At 39.7% G+C, this 24923-nt stretch overlaps 1 gene segment (V, D, J or C); it reads left to right on the top strand.

Moving 5' to 3' along the window:
- Window positions 1–12914: 12914 nt before the first annotated feature.
- On the top strand, window positions 12915–14346 carry LOC308678546 (Ig heavy chain V region 3-like). The segment is given in 3 exons: window positions 12915–12960; window positions 13048–13364; window positions 14224–14346.
- The last annotated feature ends 10577 nt before the right edge of the window (window positions 14347–24923 follow it).

Here is a 24923-nt window from a genome sequence, read left to right as displayed (position 1 = left end):
AAGAAGAAGAAGAAGAAGAAGAAGAAGAAGAAGAAGAAGAAGAAGAAAAAGAAGAAGAAGAAGAGGAAGAAGAAGAAGAAGAAGAAGAAGAAGAAGAAGAAGAAGAAGAAGAAGAAGAAGAAGAAGAAGAAGAAGAAGAAGAAGAAGAAGAAGAAGAAGAAGATCCTGTGGCTAAATTTGTTGTCTTTTCTAATAGTCCTCACAGGTAATTCTTTCTTACCTATTGAGTTTCTTTTCATTTTAATTCTTGTATACAGGAGAGCTCGCCGAAACTCTTTCCATTTTAGGTGTCAAATCTGAGGCCCAGTTGGTGGAGTCTGGAGGGGATGTGAGAAGACCAGGAGGGTCCCTCCGCCTCTCCTGCCAAGCCTCTGGATTCACCTTCAGCAGTTCTGGCATGAGCTGGGTGAGACAGGCTCCAGAAAAAGGACTGGAATGGGTTGCAATCATCGATAATAATAATAATAATAATAATAATAATAATAATAATAATAATAATAATAATAATAACAACAACAACAACAACAACAACAACAACAACAACAACAATAACAATAACAATAACAATAACAATAACAATAACAATAACAATAACAATAACAATAACAATAATAATAATAATAATAATAATAATAATAATAATAATAATAATAATAATAATAATAATAATAATTTAATTTGTATACCGCCCTTCTCCCGAAAGACTCAGGGCGGTGAACAGGGCAATATGATTATGATTTCAGTAGACATTTTCAAGAAGAAAATGTCATATCCCTCCTTGGACTGAGTGTACAATATGATTACTTTGAATTTGTCCATTCAACTTGGTGGGAAGCTGAATTCCGTGCCTTACAAATTTACACCTTAGTGCAGGGGTGACAAACTGCTGGACCACTGGCCGGATGCAGCAAAACCATGCCCACCCCATTGCCAGCAATGGCAAAAATAGTCACAATACCTCATGACATGTCATATGATGTTGGGGGTTTGACACCGCTGCCTTAGTGTGTGTTAATATTAGTTTCTTGAAAACAAAACATTTTTAAAGGAACAATGGTTCCTGAAATGAAATATACTATATTTTTAAGCTCTGTCTCTAACACCTCTGTTTTAAAAAAAAAAGATTTCATTCTTTCCTCACTGAACTGTTCCTTTAAGTGAGGGAGTTGTGTTAGTTCTTGCTTTACTTAAGGTAAAGGTAAAGGTTCCCCCACCCATGCGTGCTAGTTGTTTCCAACTCTAGGGGCCGGTGCTCATCTACGTTTCAAAGCCGAAGAGCCAGCGATTGTCTGAGGACGTCTCCGTGGTCATGTGGCTGGCATGACTAGATGCCAAAGGCGCACAGAACGCTGTTACCTTCCCACCATAGTGGTCCCTATTTTTCTACTTGCATTTTTACGTGCTTTTGAACTGCTAGGTTGGCAGAAGCTGGGATAAGTAACAGGCGCTCACTCTGTTATGCGGCACTAGGGATTCGACCCGCCAAACTGCCAACCTTCTAATCGACAAGCTCAGCGTCCTAACCCAATGAGCCACCGCGTCCCTTTTTCCTTTACTTACTCCAGTGTAAATATCTCCTTTCTCTATGTACTCACAATCTGCTCCATAAAGCTATATCTCAGTTCAAAACATATATTTCTGGCTAACTATGTTTGCTCTCAGTTACTTAGAACTAGTTTTTTAGCCTGTACCCAAATTAAATTATTGTTATATATATATATATATAAGTCTTGGCGTAATTGGGTCTTCTCCCATGTAACATTGAGAGTGTCTTGGTGACGTTTCGACAAGGTCCCACTCGTCATCTTCAGGCTGGTGTCTTCAGCTTCGTGCTTTGAGCATGAAGCTGAAGACACCAGACTGAAGATGAGGAGTGGGACCTCGTCGAAACGTCACCAAGACACTCTCAATCTTACATGGGAAAAGACCCGAATATGCCAAGACCTATATACCTGTACCTGTACCTGTGAAAATCTACGATATATATATCAGAAAAACAGTGTCATCCTGGCTGTTCTTAAGTGTTATTATCCTTTCAAAATTACCATTATAAGGTTTCTAAAGACGTTGATGGGGAAGAAAAGCAATTGGGAGTGGAGTGGAGCGGTATAAGCAAGTGTCCTGAGGGGCGCTTTTATCCCAAGCAATATGCAAATTGAGGCACATTTTCCTCTTTAAAGGTCATGGTTTCCCTTTTCAGGCAACACCCACCAACACAAAGTTTGTGCATCGACCAGAACCTTTTCCTATCAATTACGCTCCATTCATTAGAGGGAGCAAAAATGATCCTGTGGCTAAACTTGGTCTCCTTTCTAGCAGTTTTCAGAGGTATTTCTGTCCTCTGTATTCAGCTATTTCCATTTTAGTTCTTGTGTACAGGAGATCTCACTGAAACTCCTTTCATTTTAGGTGTCCGATCTGAGGTCCAGTTGGTGGAGTCTGGAGGGGACGTAAGAAGACCGGGAGGGTCCCTCCATCTCTCTTGCCAAGCCTCGGGATTCACCTTCAGCAGCTATGCAATGCATTGGGTGAGACAGGCATCAGGGAAAGGCCTGGAATGGGTTGCAGCCATCGGTTCAACTGACACTTACTACTCAGACAAAGTGAAGGGCCGCTTCACCATCTCCAGGGACAATGCCAAAAGCCAGCTGTATCTGCAAATGAGCAGCCTCAAAGCTGAAGACACGGCAGTCTATTACTGTGCGGGAGACACAGTGAAAGGAAGTGAATTTGAAGCAATGCCAAAACTACCCATTTCACAAAGCAGCTGTGAGAATTTCTTTGAAACCTTAGAATTCTAAAAATGTCTGTGCGCCTCCCTTGGTCATCTTACCCACCAGGGGGCGCTATCCTCATACTAATGTTGGGTCAGGGGAGGGTATGGAAATTAAACCACTGGGTACAAACAATACAGTATATCACTTCCAAGACAGAACTTTCCCATCTGATATGCTTAGAAAATTCACCAAATTGGTCTCAAGGGAATGTCACATCTCAAGAGACCACAGTTTCCTCCGCAAAGCCATGTCTGTGCTCAGAAGAGAATGTGCCTTGCTAACTCTAGAAGTCAGAAATCCTTGCCAAGCAGAAAATGTCATATTCATTCTTGGACTGAGTGTACAATGTGATGTTATGATATGATTACTTCGATTATTTCCTTGCAACTTGGTGGGAAGTTGATTTCTGTGCCTCACAAATTGTGCGTTACACCTTAGTGTGTATGCAGTTCATACCAGCTTATTCAAAACAAAACCTTGTTAAAGAAAGAAAGGTTCCTGAACTGAAATATACTATATTTTTAAGCTCTGTCTCTAACATCTGTGTTAAAAAATATCTTAGTCCATGCTTTGTCTGCTGCTTAAGACTCCTTTCCTGAGACTCAACCCCAACGATTTTCCTTTACCTAAAGAAAGCTTGTTTTATTTGTACATGCAAATTTAAAAAGAAAAGGTTATATATATATACTCCTTTATTATTATGGCATAAAGAAGGAAATTAAATTTTATGATCATCTTTCTAGATATGCAAACTTCTATACAAACATTGAGGGAAAATTTCAATCTAAAGAATCTCCTTGGAGAATTAGGAAGATGTATCTTCTCCTCACTTTTGACAATATTGTCACATAAAATCCTGTGACCTCTTCAGCTGATGGGGGTGGGATTGTGAATAAAGACGTGTCATTAAATATTATCTCATTGCAGAGTATGATATTTTTTATGTTATTTCCATAATAGTTCTCTGACAAATTCTCAGGAAAAAATTTTCAGGGGAGGAGCGGTTGTCTTTATATTACTTAGCACTGAAATATTATATGAAATATAAGGAGTTTACAAGGCAAACTGTGAGGTGATTGCAATGAGAAACTCCTTTATGTCACTCTTCTACACAATGTCTGGGCACTTTCCAAAAATTCTTTCTGACTGATTCACTTTCTTTCCATTTTCATTCTTCCACATAGAAGAGATCACTGAAATTCCTTTCATTTTAGGTTGCCGATCTGAGGACCAGTTGTGGAGTCTGGAGGGGCTGCCAAAAGACCTGGAGTGTCCCTCCATCTCTCCTGCCAAGGATCTGGATCGGTGGTGGCATCCAAATATGTGAACAACTGGTTCTCTGTGTGGATGCCGAAGGTCTGTTCTGGGCCTGGGCCACAAAAAATTAGCCACTGGTTCTGCCGAACTGTTTGCAGATTGGCTGAATCACTCAACTGCTCAGGATTCAACTTCAGAAGCTAGGGAATACATTGGGTGAGAAGGTTCCCAGGAGAAGGACTGGAATGGTTTGTGAGGATATTTACTGATTCCCATGGTATTTTCTACTCAGACAAAGTGAAGGGACTGTTCACGGTCTCCAGGGACAATGCCAAAAGCCAACTGTATCTGCCAATCAACAGGCTCAAACCAGAGGAGACGGCCGTCTATTGCTGCTCAAGAAAACCAGTGGCACAATTGCCACAGTGTTTCATTGAATCACTTTTGAAAAAGGGTGAAATTTGAGAACTCTTTTTTTAATGCTCTGTTGTAAATCAGGAAAGCGAAGGTAAGGGAAGGGAATGATCTTTTCAGTTTTCATAAGACTGGAAAGTTAGGTGAAAATCATTCTTATAATGAGTATGCAAGGAAAGTTATGAGACCAATGTACTGAGAGGCCCTTTTAGAGAAAGCCACAGAGTTTCCTCCCATTTACTCTTCTTGCATACAGGAGATTTTACTCAAGCCCCTTTCCTTCCAGGGGTATAGACTGAGGTTCGGGTGTTGGGGTCTGAAGGGCCTATGAGGAGGCTGAGGTTGCCTCTCAATTAGCTTCCCCATCTTTTATATGAAATTACTGAGAGGGGCACCTGACAAAGCGCAGCAATAAATGGCATTAATCAAAGTTCCTATGTTATTTAATACATGAATAAATGGAAGGGATGTTTCACCATCTCTGAAAACAAATTATTTTAGCGAATGAGCAAGTTGAAACCAGAGCATAAATTTATAGCTTCGTATTATTTGAAAACAAGAGGTGTAAAGTCTACACAAAGAAATCTATAAGGAAGTGCCCAGAGGGGCTCTTTTATCCCAAGCAATATGTAAATTGAAGGACAATTTCCTCTTTAAAGGTCATGGTTTCCCTTTTCAGGCAACACCCACCAACACAAAGTTTGTGCATCAACCAGAATCCTTTCCTATCAAATAAGCTACATTCATTTGAGGGAGCAAAAATGATTCTGTGGCTAAATGTGGTGTCCTTACTAGCAGTCCTCAGAGGTATTTCTGTCCTCTGTATTCAGCTATTTCCATTTTAGTTCTTCTTAACAGGAGAGCTCACTGAAACTCCTTTCATTTTAGGTGTCCGATCTGAGGTCCAGTTGGTGGAGTCCGGAGGGGACGTGAGAAGACCGGGAGGGTCCCTCCGTCTCTCCTGCCAAGCCTCTGGATTCACCTTCAGCAGCTATGAGATGGACTGGGTGAGACAGGCTCCAGGGAAAGGCCTGGAATGGGTGGCCTATATAGATACAGGCTCATCTCCCATTTACTACTCAGACAAAGTGAAGGGCCGCTTCACCATCTCCAGGGATGATGCCAAAAGCCAGCTGTATCTGCAAATGAACAGCCTCAAAGCTGAAGACACGGCAGTCTATTACTGTGCGAGAGACACAATGAGAGGAAGTGAATCTGAAGCAAAGCAAAAACTACCCATTTCACAAAGCAGCTGTGAGAATTTCTTTGAAACCTTAGAATTCTAACATTGTTTGTGTGCCTCCCTTGGTCATCCTACCCACCAGCGGGCGTTATCCTCATACTGATGTTATGGTGGGGGAAGGTATGGAAATTAAACCACTGTGTACAAACAATATATCACTTCCAAGACAGAACTTTTCCATCTGATATGTTTAGAAAATTCACCAAATTGGTCTCAAGGGAATAACACTTCTCAAGAGACCACAATTTCCTCCATAAAACCATGTCTTAGTTCAGAACAGAATGTGCCTTGCTAACTCTAGAAGTCAGCAATCTTTGCCAAGAAGAAAATGTCGTATTCATTCATGGACTGAGTGTACAATTTGACGTTATGACATGATTACATTGTGGGTTTTTGCCTTGCAACGTGGTGCGAAGCTGAGTTCTGTGCCTTGCAAATTGTGCTTTACACCATAGTGTGTATGCAGTTAATACCAGCTTCTTCATAAAAAAAAACCTTGTTAAAGAAACAAAGGTTCCTGAACTGAAATATACTATATTTTTTAGCTCTGTCTCTAACATCTGTGATAAAAAATATCTTAGTCCATGCTTTGTGTACTGCTTAAGACTGCTGAAATGTATACTCCTTCATTATTATGCCATAAAGAAGGAAAATAAATGTTATGATCATCTTTCTAGATATCCAAACTTCCATACAAACATTGAGGGAAAACATCAATCTAAAGAATCTCCTTGGAGAATTAGGAAGATGTATCTTCTCCTCACTTCTGACAATATTGTCGCATAAAATCCTGTGACCTCTTCAGCTGATGGGGGTGGGATTGTGAATGAAACAAGTGTCATTAAATATTATCTTATTGCAGAGGTATGATATTTTTATGTTATTTCCATAATAGTTTTCTGACAAAAGAAGTATTATGGAAATAACAACAAAAAAATCACATTTCAGGAGGATATAATCCTCACCATGAAGCTGATCTTTAAAAAAAAATGATGTATCAGTGGTGTTTCTCATCAGAGAAACTGTGTAGAATGTGTGAAGGTATTTCAAACTTTCCTGGAAATATGAACAACAAGAACTGACATGTTATCATCTGTGGTAGCCATGCAAAACAGTTATGTACTGAAAAGATTATCCAGATTGTTCCTAGGAATGGACCTCATTTGAAAACCATCACTGAAATTTATATGCAAAGAAATACATCACTAAATACCAATAGCAATAGAACTTCAATTGTTATTCCACTTCATAGTGCTGTACAGCCCTCTCTAAGCTGTTTAAAGAGTCAGCATATTGACCCCCAACAATCTGGGTGCTCATTTACCAACCTTGGAAGGATGGAAGACTGAGTTAACCTTGAACTGGTTGGAGGTTTTTAAGAAGAGATTGGACAACCATTTGATTGAAATAATATAGGGTTTCCTACCTGAGCAGGGGGTTGGACTAGAAGACCTCCAAGGTCCCTTCCAACTCTGTTATCCTATCCTATCCTATCCTATCCTATCCTATCCTATCCTATCCTATCCTATCCTATCCTATCCTATCCTATCCTATCCTATTCTATTCTATTCTATTCTATTCTATTCTATTCTATTCTATTCTATTCTATTCTATTCTATTCTATTCTACCTCCTGATGCCAATTATTCTTTCATGACTGGAGCTAGAATTGGATGTTGGAGAAATCGAACTTCTGGCAGTTTGCAAAATTAGCTTGCAATACTGTATTCTAACCACTGCACCAGCAGAGATGTTAATACAGTGAAGAGGCTTTTTTATCCCTAGTGATATGTAAATTGAGGTATAGTTTGCCCTTTAAAGGAGGGTATTGGTTTTCCTTTTACAATATACACACTCACCAACTCAAAGTCTGTGCACGTCTCCAAGCCTTTTTCCATGAATTTCCCTCCAAGCTTTTGAGAGAGCAAAAATGACCTTATGGCTAAATATGTTATCCTTAGTAGCCATCCCCAGAGGTATTGCAATTGTTTCCTCCATTTTCAATTTCTTTCCATTTTAATTCTTGCATACAGGACAGCTAATTGAACCACCTTTCATTTTAGGTGTCTGGTCTCAGGACAGGTTGGTGGCCTATGGAGGGGGTATGAAAAACGTTGGACAGTACCACAGTATCTACTGTCAGGTTTCTGGATTCATTATGGAGTTCGCCTACTCTGAGATGAACTGGATGAGACTGGTGCCTGGGAAAGGTCTGGAATGGGTGGCACGGATCTTTAGTGATTCCAGTGGAAAGTCCTACTCGCAGAAAGTGAAGGGACGCTTCGCCATCACCAGGCACAATACCCAGAGACAGCTGGGTCTGCAAATAAGCAACCTCAAACCAGAGGACTCAGGCGTCTATTATTGCACATTTCACACAGTGAGAGTAAGCCAGGGAAAAACTGCCCATTTCAGAAAGCAGCTCTGGAAATTCTTTTGAAAACCTTCTTAGAATTTGGGGCATGTCACCCTTGGTCATCTTGACCTTCACCAGGCAGAAATCTGATACTGCTGTCTGGGTGGAGCAGGGAATGGATTTGAAACCACTGGGTCTAAATAATAATGTCTTATTTCCAAGGCAGAGCTTTTCCACCTGGTATGATTAAGAATTCACCAAGACAATATCACTTCTCAAGAGATCACCATCCGCTCCATAAATCTATACCTGAGTTCAAAAAAACCTATTTCTGGTTAACTATCTTTTCTCTCAGTTACTTAGAACCAGTTTCTTTAGCTCTTACCAAAATTAAATTCTTTTTAGCTAATTTAATGTAAACTCCGGTATAATAATAATAATAATAATAATAATAATAATAATAATAATAATAATAATAATAATAATAACAACAACAACAACAACAACAACAACAACAACAACAACAACAACAACAACAACAACAACAATAAAGTTGGAAGAGACCTTGGAAGTAATCTGCTCGGGCAGGAAACCCTATACCATTTCAGACAAATGGCTGTCCAGTCTCTTCTTAAAAATATCCAGTGTTGGAGCATTCACCGCTTCTGGAGACAGGTTGTTCCACTGCTTAATTGTTCTAACTGTAAGGAGATTTCTCCTTAGTTCCAGATTGGTTCTTCCCTTGAGTGGTTTCCATCCATTGCTTCTTGTCCTGCCTTCAAGTGCTTTGGAGAATAGCTTGACTCCATCTTCTTTGGGGCAGCCCCGAGGTATTGGAATACTGCTATCATGTCCCTCCTCATCCTTCTCTACATGATGTCCACGTGTAGAGCCATCTCTTGGCTTCTTGGAAAAGAGTGTTTGCTATGACCATCATATTATCTTGACAAAATTCTATCAGACTGTGCCCTGCTTCATTTTGTACTCCAAGGCCAAACTTGCCTGTTATTCCGGTTATCTTTTGGCTTCCTACTTTAGCATTACAATCCCCCATGATGATAAGGACATCATTTTTTGGTGTTAGTTCTACAGTATAAGGTGCTTTAGGGCTTCATACAACCGGTCAATTTCATCCTCTTCAGAACATGTGGTTGGGGCATAGACTTGGACTACTATGATAGTGAATGGTTTGCCTTGGATTCGAAGTGAGATCATTCTGTCTTTTGGGGGATTGTATCCCAATATTGCTTTTCCTACTCTTTTATTGACTATGAAGGCTACTACATTTCTTCTGAGGGATTCTTGTCCGCAGTAGTATACCTGATGGTCATCTGAATTAAATTCACCCATTCCTGTCCATTTTAGTTCGCTGATTCCTAAGATGTTGATGTTCAGTCTTGTCATCTCTAGTTTGACCACATCCAGCTTGTCTTGATTCATGGATCTTACATTCCAGGATCCTATGGAGAAAAAAAATCTGTACAGCATCAGACTTTCCTTTCACCACCAGATACATCCACAGCTGAGCGTCCTTTCGGCTTCGGCCCAGTCGCTTCATTCTTTCTGGCGCTACTAGTACTAGCCCTCTGCTCTTCCCCAGTAGCATATTGGATGCCTTCCGACCTGAGGGGCTCATCTTCCAGCGTCATATCGTTTTGCCTTTTGGTACTGTCCATAGGGTTTTCATGGCAAAGATACTGGAGTGGGTTGCCATTTCCTTCTCCAGTGGATCACGTTTTGTCAGAACTCTCTGCTATGACCTTTCCATCTTAGGTGGCCCTGCATGGCATAGCTCATAGCTTCATTGAATTACGCAAGCCCCTTCACCACAACAAGGCAGTAATCCATGAAGGGGACTGGAAAGTTAAGTGAAAACCATTCTTATAATGTGTATGCAAGCAAAGCTATGAGACCAATGCACTGAGAGGCCCTTTTAGAGAAAGCAATAGAGTTTCCTTCCATTTACTCTTCTTGTATACAGGAGATTTTACTCAAGCCCCTTTCCTTCCAGGGGTATAGACTGAGGTCCTGTTGGTGGGGTCTGAAGGGCCTATGAGGAGGCCGAGGTTGCCTCTCAATTAGCTTCCCCATCTTTTATATGAAATTGCTGAGAGAGGCACCTGACAAAGCGCAGCAATAAATGGCATTAATCAAGGTTCTTATATTATTTAATACATGGATAAATGGAAGGGATGTTTCACCATCTCTGAAGACAAATTATATTAGCAAATGAGCAAGTTGAAACCAGAGCATAAATTTATAACTTAGTGTTATTTGAAAACAACAGGTGTAAAGTCTACCCAAAGAAATCTATAAGGAAGTGCCCTGGGGGGCTCTTTTATCCCAAGCAATATGTAAATTGAGGGACAATTTCCTCTTTAAAGGTCATGGTTTCCCCTTTCAGGCAACACCCACCAAGACAAAGTTTGTGCATCAACCAGAATCTTTTCCCATCAATTAAGCTCCATTCATTTGTGGGAGCAAAAATGATCCTGTGGCTAAACCTGGTGTCCTTTCTAGCAGTCCTCAGAGGTATTTCTGTCCTCTGTATTCAGCTTTTTCCATTTTAGTTCTTGTATACAGAGAGAGCTCACTGCAACTCCTTTCATTTTAGGTGTTCGATCTCAGGTGCAGTTGGTGGAGTCCGGAGGGGACGTGAGAAGACCAGGAGGGTCCCTCCGTCTCACCTGCCAGGGTTCAGGATTCACCTTCAGTGGTGCCTACATGCACTGGGTGAGACAGGCTCCAGGGAAAGGCCTGGAATGGGTGGCCTATATAAGTACAGGCTCATCTCCCATTTACTACTCTGACAAAGTGAAGGGCCGCTTCACCATCTCCAGGGATGATGCCAAAAGCCAAATGTATCTGCAGATGAACAGCCTCAAAGCTGAAGACACGGCCATCTATTACTGTGCGGGAGACGCACAGTGAAAGGAAGTGAATCTGAAGCAAAGCAAAAACTACCCGTTTCACCAAGCAACTGTGACAATTTCTTTGAAATCTTAGAATCCTAACATTGTTTGTGTGCCTCCCTTGGTCATCTTACCCACTAGGGGGTGCTATCCTCACACTGATGTTATGGTGGGGATGGTATGGAAATTAAACCACTGCGTACAAACAATATATCACTTCCAAGGCACAACTTTTCCATCTGATATGCTTAGAAAATTCACCAAATTGGTCTCAAGGGAATGTGACTTCTCAAGAGACCACAATATCCTCCATAAAACCATGTCTTAGTTCAGAAGAGAATGTGCCTTGCTAACTCTAGAAGTCAGAAATCTTTGCCAAGCAGAAAGTGTCATATTCTTTCTTGGACTGAGTGTACAATGTGTCGTTATGATATGATTACTTCGATTCTTTCCTTGCAACTTGGTGGGAAGCTTAATTCTGTGCCTTACAAATTGTGCTTTACACCTTAGTGTGTATGCCGTTAATATCAGCTTCTTCAAAACAAAGCCTTGTTAAAGAAACAAAAGTTCCTGAACTCAAATATACTATTTTTTTAAGCTCTGTCTCTAACACCTGTGTTAAAAAATATCTTAGTCCATGCTTTGTCCTCTGCTTAAGACTGCTGAAATGTATACTCCTTTATTGTTATGCCATAAAGAAGGAAAATAAATTTTATGATCATCTTTCTAGATATCCAAACTTCCATACAAACATTGAGGGAAAACTTCAATCTAAAGAATTTCCTTGGAGAATTAGGAAGATGTATCTTCTCCTCACTTTTGACAATGTTGTCACATAAAATCCTATGACCTCTTCAGGTGATGGGCGTGGGATTGTGAATAAAAAAAGTGTCATTACATATTATCTCATTGCAGAGGTATGATATTTTTTATGTTATTTCCCAGAACTATTATGGAAATAACAAAAAAAATATCACATTTTGGAAGGATATAATACTCACCATGAAGCTGATGTTTTTTTAAAAATAAAAATAAAATGATATATCAACGATGTTTCTCATAAGAGAAACTGTGTAGAATGTCTGAAGGTATTTCAAACTTTCCTGGAAATATGAACAAGAACTGACATTTTATCATCTGTGGTAGACATGCAAAACAGTTATGTACTGAAAAGATTGTCTGGATTCTTCCTAGGAATGGACCTCATTTGAAAACCATCAGTGAAATTTATGTGCAAAGAAATACATCACTAAATAGCAATAGCAATAGAACTTCGATTGTTATTCCACTTCATAGTGCTGTACAGCCCTCTCTAAGCTGTTTACCTAGTCAGCATATTGACCCCCAACAATCTGGGTGCTCATTTACCAACCTTGCAAGGATGGAAGACTGAGTTAACCTTGAACTGTTTGGAAGTTTTTAAGAGGAGATTGGACAGCCATTTGACTGAAATAATATAGGGTTTCCTACCTAAGCAGGGGGTTGGACTAGAAGACCTCCAAGGTCCCTTCCAATTCTATTCTATTCTATTCTATTCTATTCTATTCTATTCTATTCTATTCTATTCTATTCTATTCTATTCTATTCTATTCTATTCTATTCTATTCTATTCTATTCTATTCTATTCTATTCTATTCTATTCTTCCTCCTGATGCCAAATATTGCCAAGTATTCTTTCATGACTGGAGCTAGAATTGGATGTTGGAGAAATCGAACTGCTGGCAGTTGGCAGAATTAGCTTGCAATACTGTATTCTAACCACTGCACCAGAAGAGATGTTAATACAGTGAAGAGGCTTTTTTATCCCTAGTGATATGTAAATTGAGGTATAGTTTGCCCTTTAAGGGAGGGTATTGGTTTTCCTTTTACAATATACATACTCACCAACTCAAAGTCTGTGCACGTCTCCAAGTCTTTTTCCACAAATTTCCCTCAAAAGCTTTTGAGAGAGCAAAAATGACCTTATGGCTAATTATGTTATCCTTAGTAGCCATCCTCAGAGGTATTGCAATTTTTTCCTCCATTTTCAGTTTCTTCCCATTTTAATTCTTGCATACAGGACAGCTAATTGAAACACCTTTCATTTTAGGTGTCTGGTCTCAGGACAGGTTGGTGGCCTATGGAGGGGGTACAAAAAACGTTGGGCAGTACCACAGTATCTACTGCCAGGTTTCTGGATTCATTATGGAGTTCACCTACTCGGAGATGAACTGGATGAGACTGGTGCCTGGGAAAGGTCTGGAATGGGTGGCACGGATCTTTAGTGATTCCAGTGGAAAGTCCTACTTGCAGAAAGTGAAGGGACGCTTCACCGTCACCAGGCACAATACCCAGAGGCAGCTGGATCTGCAAATAAGCAACCTCAAACCAGAGGACTCAGGCGTCTATTATTGCACATTTCACACAGTGAGAAGAAGCCAGGGAAAAACTGCCCATTTCAGAAAGCAGCTCTGGAAATTCTTTTGAAAACCTTCTTAGAATTTGGGGCATGTCACCCTTGGTCATCTTGACCTTCACCAGGCAGAAATCTGATACTGCTGTCTGGGTGGAGCAGGGAATGGATTTGAAACCAGTGTGTCTAAATAATAATGTCTTATTTCCAAGGCAGAGCTTTTCCACCTGGTATGATTAAGAATTCACCAAGACAATATCACTTCTCAAGAGATCACCATCCGCTCCATAAAGCTATATCTGAGTTCAAACAAACTATTTCTGGCTAACTATGTGGTGGCTTAATGGGTTAGGATGCTGAGCTTGTCAATCAGAAGGTCGGCAGTTTGGCGGGTCAAATCCCGATTGCCGCGTAACAGAGTGAGTGCCTGTTACTCGTCCCAGATTCTGCCAACCTAGCAGTTCGAAAGCACATAAAAATGCAAGTAGAAAAATAGGGACCACTACGGTGGGAAGGTAACAGCGTTCCGTGCGCCTTTGGCGTCTAGTCATGCCAGCCACATGACCACAGAGACGTCCTCGGACAAGCACTGGGAAAGGAAGGAGAGGTTATCTTTATATTTCTTAGCACTGAAATATATGTGAAATATAAGGAGTGTACGAGGCAAACTACGAGGTGACTGCAATGAGAAACTCCTTTATGTCATCCTTCAGCACAAAGTTTTGGCACTTTCCAAAAAACATCTCCCATCTATTATGTTCTCTTCATTACAAGTAGTAAAAATGATATTGTGGCTAATCCTGTTCTTTTTACTAGTCCTTGGAGGTAATTCTTTCTGACTGATTCACTTTCTTTCCATTTTAATTTTTCCAGACAGGAGAGATCACCGAAATTCCTTTCATTTTAGGTAGCCACTCTGTGGTTCATTTGGCGGAGTCTGGAGGGGCTGCCAAAAGACTTGGAGTGTCCATCCATCTCTCCTGCCAAGGATCTTGATTGGTGGTGGCATCCAAATATGTGAACAACCTGTTCTCTGTGTGGATGCTGTTTCTGGAAGTCCGTTCTGGGCCCAGGCAACAAAAACATTAGCTACTGGTTCTGCCGAACTGGTGCAAATTGGCTGAATCCCTCCATTGCTTAAGATTCACGTTCAGAAGATAAGGGATGCACTGGGTGAGGAAGTTCCAAGGAAAAGGACTGGAATGGTTTGTGAGGATATTTACTGTTTCCCATGGTATTTTCTACTCAGACAAAGTGAAGGGACTGTTCATCATCTCCAGGGACAATGCCAAAAGCCAGCTGTATCTGCCAATCAACAGCCTCAAACCAGAGGATACGGCTGTCTATTACTGTACAAGAAACCCAGTGGAACAATTGTCGCAGAGAGAGGAAAGGAATCTGCAACTTGATTCAGACCCTGTTCATGAATTAGTCAATGAGGAATGAAATAATAATAGCAATAATAATAGCAATACCAATATTAATCAGAATTCACCCAATTATACTCTCTGTCATACATGCCCCTTTCTTTCCAGGGGTCTAGTCTGAGGTCCACTTGGTGGGGTCTGAAGGGCCTATGAGGAGGCCGAGTTTGCCTCTCAATTAGCTTCCAAATATTTTATGTGAAATTGCTGAGAGAGGCACCTGACAAAGCACTGCAATAAATGGCATTAATCAAGGTTCTTATATTATTTAATACATGGATAAATGGAAGGGACGTTTCACCATCTCTGAAAACAAATTGTATTAGCAAATGAGCAAGTTGAAACCAGAGCATAAATTTATAGCTTAGTATTATTTGAAAACAACAGGTGTAAAGTCTACCCAAAGAAATCTATAAGGAAGTGCCCCGAGGGGGTCTTTTATCCCAAGCAATATGTAAACTGAGGGACAATTTCCTCTTTAAAGGTCATGGTTTCCCCTTTCAGGCAACACCCACCAACACAAAGTTTGTGCATCAACCAGAATCCTTTCCTATCAATTACAATGCATTAATTTGTGGGAGCAAAAATGATCCTGTGGCTAAACTTGGTGTCCTTACTAGCAGTTTTCAGAGGTATTTCTTTCCTCTGTATTCCGCTTTTTCCATTTTAGTTCTTGTGTAAAGAGATAGCTCCCTGATACTCCTTTCATTTTAGGTGTCCGATCTGAGGTCCAGTTGGTGGAGTCTGGAGGGGATGTGAGAAGGCTGGGAGGGTCCCTCCGTCTCATCTGCCAAGCCTCTGGATTCACCTTCAGCAGCCATGGAATGCATTGGGTGACACTGTCTCCAGGGAAAGGGCTGGAATGGGTGGCCTATATAAGTACAGCCTCATCTTCCATTTACTACTCAGACAAAGTGAAGGGATGCTTCACCATCTCCAGGGATGATGCCAAAAACCAGCTGTATCTGCAAATGAAAAGGCTCAAAGCTGAAGACACAGCAGTCTATTACTGTGCGAGAGACACAGTGAGAGGAAGTGAATCGGAAGCAAAGCAAAAACTGCCCGTTTCACATTGAAGCTCTGAGAATTTCTTTGAAACCTTAGAATTCTAACAATGTGTGCGTGCCTACCTTGGCCATCTTACCCACTAGGGGCTGCTATCCTCACACAGATGTTATGGCAGGGGAGGGTATGGAAACTAAACCACTGCATACAAACAACACATCACTTCCAAGACAGAACTTTCCCATCTGATATGCTTAGAAAATTCACCAAATTGGTCTCAAGAGAATGTCACATCTCAAGAGACCACAGTTTCCTCCGCAAAGCCATGTCTGTGCTCAGAAGAGAATGTGTCTTGCTAACTCTAGAAGTCAGAAATCCTTGCCAAGCAGAAAATATCATATTCATTCTTGGACTGAGTGTACAATGTGACATTATGATATGATTACTTCGATTCTTTCCTTGCAACTTGGCTGGAAGCTGAATTCTGTGCCTTACAAATTGTGTTTTACACCTTAGTGTGTATGCAGTTAATACCAGCTTCTTCAAAACAAAACCTTGTTAAAGAAACAAAGGTTCCTGAACTGAAATATACTATATTTTTTTAAGCTCTTTCTCTAACATCTGTGTTAAAAAATACCTTAGTCCATGCTTTGTCTGCTGCTTAAGACTCCTTTCCTGAGACTCAACCCCAAAGATTTTCCTTTACCTAAAGAAAGCTTGTTTTATTTGTACATGCAAATGTAAAAAGAAAAGGTTTAGACTTGACTGTTCTTAACCTTTCACATCATTAAAAAAATCATCTTTATATGACACTTCAAAGAAAATTATTTGAGATTTTGAGGCAACTTTGACATTGGGACAAGTGTATATAGCAATAGCACTTAGACTTATATATCACTTCATAGTGCTTTACTCTCTAAGTCAGGGGTTCCTCTTTTCAGGCTATACCCACCAACACAAAGTTTGCACACTTTCCCAAAAGCTTCACCGCCTCCAAGGATGGTGCCAAAAGCCAACTGTATCTGCAAATGAACAGCCTCAAAGCTGAAGACATGGCCACTTATTACTGTGTGAAGTGCATACTGCGACAGCAGGAGGTTTGAGGCCAGTCTGCCTGGGACTTCCCCACTGACACATTGAGAAATACAAATTAGGTTTTTGCTCCAATTCCTTTCCATTTTAGTATCCTTCAAAGGTAATGGTCCTTTCATTCAGCATCGGAAGCTAAGAGGCTTTACTATGCTTGAGGTTAATGGACTGGAGCAAGCTGGAGATTTACATATCCATAAATACATATCCCTATATACACTTGGCTGCAGATGGGGACTGCAGCCAAGAAATTAAAGGATGGGTTGCTTCTGGGGAGGAAAGCCATGGCAAACCTAGACAGCTCACTAAAAAGCAGAGCCATCACTCTGCCAACAAAAGTGCATATAGTCAAGGCTATGGTCTTCCCATTTGCAATATGTGGCTGTGAAAGTTGGACCATAAGAAAGGCTGAGCGCCAAAGAATTGAGGCCTTTGAACTATGGTCCTGGAGAAGACTCCTGCGAGTCCCTTGGACTGCAAGGCAATAAAACCGGTCAGTCCTAGAGGAGATCAACCCTAACTGGTCTTTAGAAGGCCAGATCCTGAAGTTGAAACTCAAATACTTTGGCCACCTTATGAGAAAGAAGGACTCACTGGAGAAGAGCCTAATGCTGGGAAAGGTTGAGGGCAAGAGAAGAAGGAGATGACAGAGAATGAGGTGGCTGGATGGAGTCACTGAAGCAGTTGGCATGAGCCTAAATGGACTCCAGAAGATGGTAGAGGACAGGAAGGCCTGGAGGAACGTTGTCCATGGAGTTGCAATGGGTCGGACATGACTTTGCAACTAACAACAACAAGAAGAAGAACAAGAACAACATCCATATTTCCTTTTCAAATGTCCAAATGGAGGTCCAGATAGTGGAATCTGGAGCTGATGTGAGAAGGTCTAGGGCATCCCCCCATCTCTTCAGGCTTCAGCTTCAGCAGCTATGACATGCAAGGGATCAGACAGACGTTAAGAAAAGCACTGGAATGCCTTGCATGGAGAGATATTGCTGGAGATGGGAGCACACACTCTTAGGCCAATTCAGTGGAAGGCCCTTTCACTGTTTCCTGGTGAGATGCCTCCAGCAAGCTTTGTCTCCAGATGAACAGCTTGAAATCGGAGGACGGTGCTGTATATTAGAGTCACCATGAGAAGAAGCTCTACTGAAGCCTGACAATGGAATATAGAACCATAAGGCTGGAATGGACCTTGGAGGTCTTCTAGTTCAACCTCTGCTCAGTGCAGGAGTCTTATACCATCACAGTCAAATGGCTGAATTATTATGGTACACCTCACAAGCTTCTAAAGTAGTATCTCTGATTCCTACTTTGAAACTCATAAGTGTATCTGTAATTCAACTGTGGATTTCAAATTGTGCCTTACACCTTGGTCTGCATAGTTATTTTGGGTTTCTTCAAAAGAACCTGATCAAGAGAACAACCATGAAACAAATACCCTTAACTCAGATGTGCCACCCATATCCTGTTTGGTCATTAACATGGCTAATTAAGGAATTTTCATCCCGTGATTTCATTCTGTCACCCTAAAATCCGTTGTTGACCTGCGGAGATCCTGCCAAATCTTGCTTTCCTTACTCCAGTGTAAATCTGACCTTCACCTTATGCAGCCAACAGTAAAATACACGATGGTCTTGACTGTGCCTCAGACTGGAACCCCATTTGAAAAGCATGTGTGAAATCCGTGTACAAAGAAATATATAATTAAACACAGTGAGGAGGTGCATTTATATGCAGCGATATGTAAATAGAGGCTCAGTTTTCCCTTTAAAAGGAGGCAGTTGGTTTTCCTTCCTTGGTTACACCCACCAGCACAAGGTTTGTGCACTTCTCCAAGTCCTTTGCCATCAATTCCCCTCCAGTCTTTAGAGACAGCAAAAATGATCCTGTGGCTAAAGTGGTTACCCTTACTAGCAGTTCTCAGAGGTACTGCAATTGTTTCCTCCCAATTCAGTTCCTTTTCCATTTTAATTCTTGTATGCAAGAGACCTCACTGAAACCCTTTTCATTTTAGATATCCAGGCACAGTTGGTGGAGTCTGGAGGGGATGTTAGAAGACCTGGAGGATTCCTCCATCTCTTCTGCCAAGCCTCTGGATTCACCTTCAGTAACTCCTGGATGTACTGGATGAGACGTGCTCCAGGGAAAGGCATGGAATGGGTTTCTCATATAAATCCAATTTCATCAAGCATGTTCTACTCAGACAAAGTGAAGGGACGCTTCACCATCTCCAGAGACAATGCCAAAAGCCAGCTGTATCTCCAAATGAACAGCCTGAAATCAGAAGACACAGCAATCTATTATTGTATGGCAGACACAGTGAGAGCAAGCGAATCTGACACCAGGCAAAAACCTTCTCTTCCTCTGAGCAACTTTCCAAATTGATTTAGTTACAGAAGGTTGAATTTGTATATCATCTGGTGATGACCTATAAAGCACTAAATGGCTTGAGGCCAGATTATCTGAGGGAACACCTGCTGCCGGCATCAACTCCCCATCGTCCTGTGCACTCCCACAGGGAGGGCCTTCTTAGAGTACCGCTGGTGAAGGATTGCCGGCGGGGTGACTCCCAGAGGGAGGGTCTTCTCTGTGGGTGCGCCTGCCCATTGGAACCAACTTCCTATGGAACTCAGGACTGCCCCCGACCTCCGCTCATTTCGCCGGGACCTAAAAACTTGGCTCTTTGAGCTGTCTGGCCTAGACTGAGGGGTTTTTAACTGGGTTTTAAAGTTTTAATTTTTAACTTTTAGGCTTTAAATTTAATTAATTGTTTTAAATTTATTTTAACTTTTGTATTGTATGGTTTTAATTGCCCTGTAAACCGCCCTGAGTCCTATGGGAATAGGGCGGTATATAAGTCAAATAAAATAAAATAAATAAATAAATCTCTGAAAAACAACAGATAAACTTCCACCGTAGCTTATTTCAGAATTGATCTTGGAAATAAGCAGTAGGGAACCTGTTCAGCTGTGTGACAGGGAATGTGTTGAAAGTTTCATGACAGTATAAATGATATATTTTTGGTACTTAATATCCAACAAACTGTCATTCAGAAACAAAGGTTTTCTCAAATATTTGTTGAAAATGCAACTATAAATAAGATACTTTTTATCATCTCTGGTGGACTTGGGATAAAGCAAAGAAATATTGGGGCCAGATTTCAATTACTTAGAATGCTTCCTTCACTTATTATTTTCCAATTCAATCCCCCTTCTTTCTCTTAATATTTATTTTATTTTACTATTTTCTATTTTATTATTTTATTTTATTTTATTTTATTTTATTTTATTTATTATTATTTTATTTTATTATTTTATTTTATTTTATTTTATTTTATTTTATTTTATTTTATTTTATTTTATTTTATTTTATTTTATTTTATTTTATTTTATTTTTTATTTATTTTATTTTATTTTATTTTATTTTATTTTATTTTATTTTATTTTATTTTATTTTAATTTTATTTTATTTTATTTTATTTTATTTTATTTTATTTTATTTATTTTATTTTATTTTATTTTATTTTATTTTATTTTATTTTATTATTTTATTTTATTTTATTTTATTTTATTTTATTTTATTTTATTATTTTATTTTATTTTTTATTTTATTTTATTTATTTTATTTTATTTTATTTTATTTTATTTTATTTTATTATTTTATTTTATTTTATTTTATTTTATTATTTTATTTTATTTTATTTTATTTATTTTATTATTTTATTTTATTTTATTATTTTATTTTATTTTATTTTATTTTATTTTATTTTATTTTATTTTATTTTATTTTATTTTATTTTATTTTATTTTATTTTATTTTATTTTATTTTATTTTATTTTTTATAACCATCTAGCCCTCAAGAGCAACACTAGGCAGCTTATACTGCAATAATATAATATTGACAATAATGACACTGTTTATTTCTTTTCTACAGGATATTTATTTTTCATTCATTCATTGCCAAGTTAAATTAATAAGGAACACCTCACAGGCTACTAATATAATATCCTTGATTCCTACTTTGAAACTCTGATGTGCATATGTAATTCAAGTGTGGGTTTCAAATTGTGCATTATAGCTTTGGTCTGCATTGTTGTTTTGGGTTTCTTCAAAAGAACATGGTCAAAGGATTAACTGTGAAATAAATACTCTTAACTCATATGTACCACCTTTATCATGTTGGGTCACTAACATGGCTAATTAAGGAATTTTCACCGCATGATTTCTTTTTCTCACCATAGAACCCTTTTATGTGTTTAAGAAGAGACTGGACAGCCATTTATCTGAAATGGTATAGGGTTTTCTGCCTGAACAGGTGGTTGGACTGGATGACCTCCAAGGTCCAACTTGATGATGATGATGATGAAATGAGGAGATTCTGCCAGACCTTGCTTTATGTACTCCAGTGCAAATCTGATGTTCACATTTATGTGCCCACAATAAAGCATCCAATGGTCTTGACTATTTCTCAGACTGGAACCTCATTGGAAAAGCATGTTTGAAATCCATGTGCAAAGAAATATATAGTTAAACACAATAAGGAGGTGCATTTATATGCAGCGAGATGTAAATAGAGGCACAATGTTCTCTTTAAAAGGAGGCAGTTGGTTTTCCTTTCTAGGCTACACCCACTAACACAAAGTTTGTGCACTTCTCCATCAACTGCCATTAATTCCTCTCCTGTCTCTAGAGAGAGCAAGAATGATCCTGTGGCTCAATGTGTTATCCTTACTAGCAGTCCTCAGAGGTAATTGTTTGCTCTATATTGTGTTTCTCTCCATTTAAATTCTTGTATGAAGGAGAGCTCACTGAAACTCCTTTCATTTTAGGGGTCCGATCTCAGGTCCAGTTGGTGGAGTCCGGAGGAGATGTGAGAAGACCTGGAGAGTCCCTCCGTCTCTCCTGCCAAGCTTCTGGCTTCACCTTCACCAGCTATAGCATGAGCTGGGTGAGACAGGCTCCAGGGAAAGGACTGGAATGGGTGGCATACATCTATCCTGATTCCAGTGAAAAGTTCTACTCAGACAAAGTGAAGGGGCGCTTCACCGTCTCCAGGGACAATGCCAAAAGCCAGATGTATTTGCAAATGAACAGCCTCAAAGCTGAAGACACGGCAGTCTATTACTGTGCGAGAGACACAGTGAGAGGAAGTGAATCTGACACCAGGCAAAAACCTTCTCTTCCTTTGAGCTGCTTTCCAAATTGATTTAGTCACAAAAGTTTGAACTGGTATACCGTCATTGAAAAAGTGGCATATAAAAAGTGGCATATAAAACCAGAGAAGAGAAGAAGAGAAGAGAAGACAAGAGAAGAGAAGAGAAGAGAAGAGAAGAGAAGAGAAGAGAAGAGAAGAGAAGAGAAGAGAAGAGAAGAGAAGAGAAGAGAAGAGAAGAGAAGAGAAGAGAAGAGAAGAGATGATGATGATGATGATGATGATGATGATGATGATGATGATGATGATGATGATGATGATTAAATTAAATTTATATGCCACCCTTCTCCCTAAGGACTCAGGGTGGCTCACAACAATACAAAATTTAAAAAAAAATAGAGTACAAAGATTAAAAAAGAATTAAACAATAAATAAGGAAATAAAGGACAATTTAAACCGATAAAAACCAAATTTAAAAACCATGATCAGTCCAGGCCCGCTTGTTGGAACAACCATGTCCTCAGGTCACATCCTTTTACTTTTTTTCATAGGACTGAAAATTATGTGAAAATCAACCATGTAATAAGCATGGAAGAAAACCTATGAGATCAATTCATTGAGGGGCTCCTTTATACAAAGCAACATGTAAATCAAGGGACAATTTCCCCTTTAATTGAGCCAGTTGGCTTCCCTTTTTAGGCTATACCCACCAACACACACTTTGTGTACTTTCCTGAATCCTTTGTCATCAATCTACCTCCATTCATTTCAGGGAGCCATAATGTTCCTCAAACTAAACCTGGTATTCTTATTAGTAGTCGTCTCTAAAGAATTTTCTACCATTTCCTGTTTTACTGAAGATCTCATTGACCTGATCCTAGGTGGCAAATCTAAAGGTCACTTGGTAGAGTCCGGAGGGGATTTGAGAAGACCTAGTGAGTCCCTCCGTCTCTCCTGCCAAGCCTCTGGATTCACTTTCAGTAGCTCCTGGATGCACTGGGTGAGACAGCATCCAAGGACAGGCTTGGAATGGATTTCAAATATACATCCAAGTTCATCTACCATTTACTATGCTGAGAAAGTGAAGGGGCGCTTCACCATCTCCAGGGACAATGCCAAAAGCCAGCTGTATCTGCAAATGAACAGCCTCACAGCTGAAGACACTGCAGTCTATCACTGCGTGGGAGAAACACTGTGAGAGGAAGTGAATCTAAAGCCAAACAAGAACCTTCTTTGCTTCAGAGCAGCTCTACAACTTGATTCAGCCTCACGTTCTGGATTAGGTAATGAGGATTGATCACCATCTAGTAACTTTCTATGGAGATTCTCACTCATCCTGTTCATGGTTGTCCCAAAGGCGCTTTTTCAGGAGGCAACTGGACGTCCTTGATTTTCTTTGAAGATGTTTCGCTTCTCATCCAAGAAGCTTCTTCAGCTCTGACTGGATGATGGAAAATGGAAAGATTTATATTCCTTGAAGACAGCTGGTCATTTTGCCTTCTTTTAGAGAGTGAGGCAATACGAATGAATTTCCAGAAAACATTGCAGACTACAGGAACCATTTGCGCTTCAATTTGAGATGCAAAGAAAACTAGAGTCATCTCCAGCAGCCTGCACCTGTTTTCAACAGTGAAGGGACCCAGGGCAGAAGACATCCTACAGCCAAGAAGCTCTCACACACATTTGCACTACACAGGTGACCCTGAGGACACAGATAAACCTCCAGGTGGCCTCAATTTCTCTCTAAAAGAAGGCAAATGACCAGCTGTCTGCAAGGAATAAAAACCCTTCCATTCCCCACCATCTAGTCAGAGCTGAAGAAGCTTCTTGGTTGAGAAGCAAAAAACAAGGAAGGCGAGTTGCTTCCCGAAAAAGCACCTTTGGATCACCATTTAGTGAGAACTTTAGGACGTTTTTCTTCTGAATATCCAGTTGGAGAGTTTATTTCAGTTTTAGCTTCCTAATGTAGAAGGTGATCTGGCTTCAGAAAAAAACAACCCAGAATTGATGGTAGACCTTTAGTATCATGATGGGAGCGTAAAAATGAAAATTTAGGATAATATTTCTAAACATCCAAAGTGCCCCACAAATATTTAGGAAACATCTGGACCTAAAGAATCAAATCAAATCCAATAATCAAATCAAATCCAATAATCAAATCAAATGAAATAAAAAATAAAATAAGAAAATCAAATAAGAAATAATAAAATAAAATAAAATAAAATAGTAAAATAAATATAATAAAATAATAAAATTGCATTGAATTGAATTAGAGGTTGAAATATGGATTGATGTCCCTCCAAAGCTGGAGAGTGTGAATTCAAGTCCTCCCTTAGGCATAAAAGCCAGCTGGGTGACTTTGGGCTAATCACTCTCTTTCAGCCCAACCCACCTCACAGGATTGTTGTTTTGAGGAAAACGGGAGTTGTTTGTTGCCTTGAGTTATTTATAACAAGTGACGATAGGAATGAAACTCCTATTAAAAGAACCTGAGATTGGTATTGAACAGATTTGGATAAATAATGTACCCGTGCAATCTCCACTGTCTAGAAAAAATCTAGAATGAAAAAAAGAACAGGGGATCCTGGTATCAATCTACTTCAGACATGTCAAACTCGTGATGTCACTTGACATCGCGCATGATGTGTCCGGCCCGCTGGCTGGCAGTTTGACACCCCTGATCTAGCTAGAAGAGTCTCTTTTGGTTAGAGGTGTACAGAGAAGACCTGGTTGTCAAATGTTAGAGTTGCTTTCTACTAAACGACCTGGAAGTCAGCTAATTCAGTTCATGGTTCTACGAGATTAAAAAGGAAATAAGAGAATCCTAGCACCACAGGAAATTGAATCCAAAATAGGGTAATACAGTACTTCAAAACATATTTACTATCACAAAACAAAAG

The sequence above is a fragment of the Vipera berus genome, assembly GCF_964194415.1.
Source record: "Vipera berus genome assembly, chromosome: Z".
Taxonomy (NCBI): domain Eukaryota; kingdom Metazoa; phylum Chordata; class Lepidosauria; order Squamata; family Viperidae; genus Vipera; species Vipera berus.
The sequence above is the reverse complement of the archived record's forward strand: the minus strand, read 5'-3'. Positions and strand labels throughout refer to the sequence as shown.